Genomic DNA, 5,653 nt, shown 5'->3' with positions numbered 1-5,653 from the left:
TCTTGTGAGACCTTAAGACATTTCAACCTAGTAAAACTTAAGATTCTATCTGGGTAAAAGAGAATACAAGATAAACTAACCTACAAGGCTACAACCTGGGTATAACCATCCCTAAAATGATAATTTCTAGATCCATGACATCCCAAGGGCTCTTCAACTTTATGATGGCTTGAGGCATTTAGACTTCCCAACTTGGTCATGGGCTATACCCCATGGCTATCTGAATCAATGAATATACCATGTACTTATAAGATCACCACATAAGGAAGACCTCCAAGTCTTCCTAACCTAATTCATAAGTATATTCCAACTAATTCACTATTACAACTATCCCAAAAGAGATATTCACAATACCTCAATTTAAAAGGCTCTAAAGGCTCAATTTAATTTACAAGTTCATTAGTGATATTTCTTAACACCATAGATTAGATATTTTGTAAAGACTCCTTCCTCTAAGTTTTCACTTTAAAACATAGGTAGTTACCCTTGCATTTAGGTTGACATCATCACCTAGACACCTAGCTTGTAAGCCACAAATTCAAGGACTCCTTTTTCTATCTGGAGTAGAGCCAACTCCTGTGGTTGTGACTCATTTAGAGTCTGTCACAACCAATTAGCCATTGTGGTTTTTTAATAAGGGTGAGGGGTTGAAATCTTGTGATTTCTCAACCCTGGGTTTTCTTGCCAAGAGGTTTGTGACAACCATAAATAAAGCCTAGACAAGCCACTAACAATTTATATGAGATATATGCCTAATAACTCATTGCATTAAGACAACATCCATTAAATACACAATACAAGTTCACTTGCAAATTTAGTAGGAAGACACATAATATACATGGGCACAAATATCATTTCGATTTCATTTAACATAATTTACATTACAAATTTGAAGTCCACAAGGGAACTTATATGATCATGATACAAAATCGCTTGCAATGGAGAAAATTTTAGGGGTGGAATTTTGCCAATTAGCTATGTTTTGGACATTTTTGAAAAATAATATTCGCCAATTTGGTTAAAAATTTACCTATTTTTCAAACACACACACACACACACGATTAAATGGGTGATATTCACCAAATTTTACCAATTTTAATAGTAAATTACATGCTTTTTTATTGAATATTTGCCTATATGCTATATGTATGACTTTTCAAACTATAATAGTCGCCCATAATACTATATATAGGCATAATATTTGAATCCTTAAAAATACCATGGCTTGCAACTGATGAATGATGAGCCACTTCCCACCCAACCATAGGCTCAATTGTTTGTTCTATCCTTTTCAGTTAGCCACCCCAAAGCTAGACCATGAAGTCATGAGAATATTATCTCTTTCTTAGGCATTACGAGGTGGAGTGATGAAGGCCACTCTCCTTCATCAATATAAGTTTAGCAAGTTCCCTATAATCCCACTAATCCCAGAGCATACACATATCTTATGGGTGGGTTATTAGTTGTCTTGCAAAGCGAAAACGGATATCCCCTCCACTTCCCACTAGTTCCTTCGTGACCTCCCCTTTCTTAGTGCTTAGTGCCCTGCTTAGCAAGCACCTAGAAAGTAACTCTCTCTCAGATCACTCTTCTTCATCCACATAAAACTTAACAAGTTCCCTTTAAATGCCAAAGAGCTAAGAGCCTACACATGGCCATGGGTGGTTTCTCAATTGTCTAGCACAGGGGGATCCCCTTCACTACAAACCAATCTCTCGATGACCTTCCCTTTCTCAATGCTCAGTGCCTTGCCTGGCAAGCACCAAAAAACATAGCTCTATATTACAACTAGGGTTTGGGACACTTATGCTCGATTTTGTTAGTCTAAAAATGTACCTATCAAATCCTCATGGTTTTCCCATCAATCAACAACATTTTTGACACACTTTCTCATCCAAATATGGTCATCGGACCCATTGGTGAACAACCCTTGTTTTCTCGAGGTGAGAATCATTGCATTCTCTATCTTCTTTCCCAAGATTTCATGGATTTCTTTTTCAAACTTGTGGGTCAAATCCACAAATTTGTGGGTCAATATCATAAGCTTCTACATAGGTACCTTGTTGATACCTTGGTGTAACAGTTGGGTATGAATCCTAACTACATCCATAATCTTGGAAGTTGGTAGTTCAAGTACCAAATCCTTCCTATTAACTATTTTCTTGGGACTTTAGTCATCTTAGATTTTCTAAATATTTGGCTGAACCAATTAATTTATAGTTGGGGACTATTTTAACGGGCTAAGTTTGTTAGCATATCCCCCTTCTAGTTTCCCACTCATGGCTCATGGTTTGTATCAATGCAATGCTCCACCTTTTGATCATATGTTTAGTATTTTACATTAGAAATGTAATTGTAGTTGTTCCATGTATTTAACCCATTTCACATTACATGCTATCACAAAACATTAACATAAGAAATTTATAATATCAATGGGGGGTTAAAGGTTGGGGTGTTACAATTGCCTCTTCTTAGAACTATCTAACATAGTATTGAAATTTTTTATTAGATATGGTAAGCAAAATCAACTGCAATAATGTTCTTCTACCTAATTTTTTTAGTAACACGCTTCATTGTTAGATTTTCAAGTTGCCTACACCATTGAGATGCAGTAGACTATTGCAACTCCACTATATTGCAAGCCTTTCATCAAAAAATCATCTTGACACCATCACTCTTAGGGGATCCTTCTTTAAATGAAGCTCTTTACTTTTGTCTATTTAGAGCTTCTATTACAATATTGTATTCAGTTAGCAATGTTTCAAGAAGATTATGAAAACTTCATTCTCAAGTAGGGAGGACTCCCTATACCATGCAATTATTTGTCTCCTAATCTACTTCAAACATGGATTTGCTCAAATCCTTTAGTTCCATATGTCTCATTCATGAAGAAGAGCATGCTCAATCCATTCAAATGCAACTTTATTTATGTTCCTTTTACAATATATAAAATGTTTTTTTTATGCATGCATTTCCCGTCGTCTTTAACATACTTATATTGCTTTTGATTGTAAACATGGAAGGCATTCAACAACTTCATTCCATACAAGATCATGATAATTATTGAAAATTAAAACTAAATACAAAGAAATGAAATTTACTATTGAAACTTTTCTAAATTTCTGCATTGATAATAAAATTTAATCCTATTTATACAAATAAATATTTAAATATCCACACATCATAGCCATCCATCATGTTTAGGGAAAAAAATATCTTTCTCCTCAAGACTAATACTAGTACAAATTGCTTTAAAAAAACTCATAGACCCTTCAAATTAAGTAGATGTCCCCGTGAACGTTTAGAGAGCAACGCTTTCCCCATATCTGAACAAATTCCCATAAGAAGGGGAGGAAATGATGAGACAGAGTTGCATGTGTTATTGTATTTTATTACATTTCTTATGTATTGTACATCTATCGCCTGTACTTTATCTTTAAAAAATTATTTATGCGTATTTTTTCAATATAGTTAGCGAAGAGTTTCTCATAGCTGAGGGCGTGGGCCTAATGCACTGGTATACTCTGAAATCACATCTGAACTCCCGAGGGTTTGAAATATAAAACTAAGCTCAAAGTGATTTATATTTAAATCACTTGATTTCCACGTAACAGACTTCTTTCTTCTTATTTTAGACGTACTTACTTTCTTTCTTTCCGAGCATTCATGTATATATATATTCTTTGTACTTTCTGTATTACCTTTTTCCTTCCGGAAGTTTCTTATTCTTTCCACCTCAACTCTACCCGTTGGGCGGGAAGTGGAATAGTTTCACTTTCTAATGTGAAACCATAAAACCGAGGAAGCAAGAACTGGCTGAAAATAATTAAGAGAAAACCATTTTATATCTGCACCAGTGGTCTAGTGGTAGAATAGTACCCTGCCACGGTACAGACCCGGGTTCGATTCCCGGCTGGTGCACCAACGAGGATGTCTGGTTTCTTTTCTCATTAGGTTTTGGGGTTTGCTGGTGCAAGGTTCATGTATGTTGCTTTTGTAAACTTTTCCTCCATTTCAGCTTAGATTTGTTGTGGCAGAATCATTTTACCGTCTGCTGTCGTTGTAGTATAGTGGTGAGTATTCCCGCCTGTCACGCGGGTGACCCGGGTTCGATCCCCGGGAACGGCGTTTCCTTTCCGGCCTTTTACGCGGTCCTTGTGGCTAAGCAACAAGCCACCATCGTTGCCCATTCATTGGAAACTTTTCCTCCATTTCAGCTTGGATTTCAGAAGGATTGTGGCAGAATCGTTTTATTTTCTGCTGTCGTTGTAATATGGTGGTGACTATTCCCGCCTGTCACCCGGGTAACCCGGGTTCGATCCCCGGCAACGGCGTCTCCTTTCCTGCATTTTACGCGGTCCTTGTGGCTAAGCAACAAGCCACAATCGCTGCCCATTTAATGGGCTTAATGTATAAAAAACCATGACCTTTGTGCACTCATTGCACACCAATATTACTTTTAATTTTGGTTGAAACCACATTTCAAAATTGAACTCAAACATAAAATACAAATTTATTTAAAATAGATTTCAATCATTTTTCCAAAAGTTACGTTAATTTGAGTGAATTTTTGTAACCAAAGATTGCATCCGGGTGAAATTCCAAAATATAAGTTAATTTGAGTGAATCTTTGTAACCAAAAATTATATCCTGGTCGAAATTATAGTAGGTTCCCATCTTTAAGACTATGGAAATAGAGATTTTCATAAATTATTATTTATGAATTATTTGTAAATTTTATATTTATTTATTTAAATTCTATTAAAAAAAGCGTTAAAAACATCACCACTAAAAAATGAGGATATACATAAAAGGAATCATGTGGATTATTTTTTGTTTTGAATCTGGTTGTTTAATCAGTTGATTTGTTCTCCAAATTCTTTTTGGGATATGTTCCACAATTTTGTTACTCCATTCTTTGGATTTGGCTTTTAATTCACAGGAAAGCTCTCACGTGGGATAATCTTTAGAAACGGTCCCAGCAGCCTGCAGATGCAGATGTTATCTTCTTTGTTTAGAGGAAGAAACCAAATCACATTTTATTTTTGTGTGCTATCACGTGGGATAATCTTTAGAAAAGGTCTTAGCAGCCCGCAAATGTTATCTTTTTTGTGTAGAGGAAGAAACTAAATCGCATTTTAGTTTTGAATGCTTTTCCAAAGGAGATAGGGAAGGGAATTTAGATGAAACAAGGCTTCTCATATGTATGGGAATTTAGATGAAACAAGGTTTCGAGGTTTCATTATTATACTCAGATGGACCATATCAAATTGTTTCATGACTTGTGTACAGATAATTGGATCAAAATCTATTTCATATTTTTTTTTAAATATATTTTGTCAATCATCAAGATAATCTGATAATTGAGTAGTTGGCACAGTGAGATGTTATTTCTTGATTTCAAATGCCGTGGGAACATTTTTGATCCTTTTTCATAAGATTAAGGAGTACACTCATTAAAATCTCTACTACTAAGTCATAAATTTTTGGTATATTACTCTATTCTTGCTAAATTATCTTTCTCTTTTACTTAATCATCTGGATTGCCTAAAACCATGGTATTTTTGAAAACTCGTCTCCCTCTTCTCAGCATGCTGCCATTCAAAGGTTAGTTATCTTGGAAGTTTAACTCCATTCTACAAACAAATCTTCT

General features: G+C 35.2%; 2 non-coding genes across 2 annotated transcripts; both read left to right on the top strand.

Annotated features, from left to right (window-relative positions):
• The first annotated feature begins 3,850 nt into the window (after nucleotides 1-3,850).
• On the top strand, nucleotides 3,851-3,921 carry TRNAG-GCC (transfer RNA glycine (anticodon GCC)). The gene has a single exon. It is a non-coding gene; the product is annotated as a tRNA-Gly (tRNA).
• A 135-nt stretch (nucleotides 3,922-4,056) lies between these two features.
• Nucleotides 4,057-4,128, top strand: TRNAD-GUC (transfer RNA aspartic acid (anticodon GUC)). The gene has a single exon. It is a non-coding gene; the product is annotated as a tRNA-Asp (tRNA).
• Nucleotides 4,129-5,653: the final 1,525 nt, after the last annotated feature.

Source organism: Pinus tabuliformis, chromosome 6, assembly GCF_031772625.1.
Source record: "Pinus tabuliformis cultivar Carrire ecotype Pingquan chromosome 6, CPIR1, whole genome shotgun sequence".
Classification (NCBI taxonomy): domain Eukaryota; kingdom Viridiplantae; phylum Streptophyta; class Pinopsida; order Pinales; family Pinaceae; genus Pinus; species Pinus tabuliformis.
The sequence above is the reverse complement of the archived record's forward strand: the minus strand, read 5'-3'. Positions and strand labels throughout refer to the sequence as shown.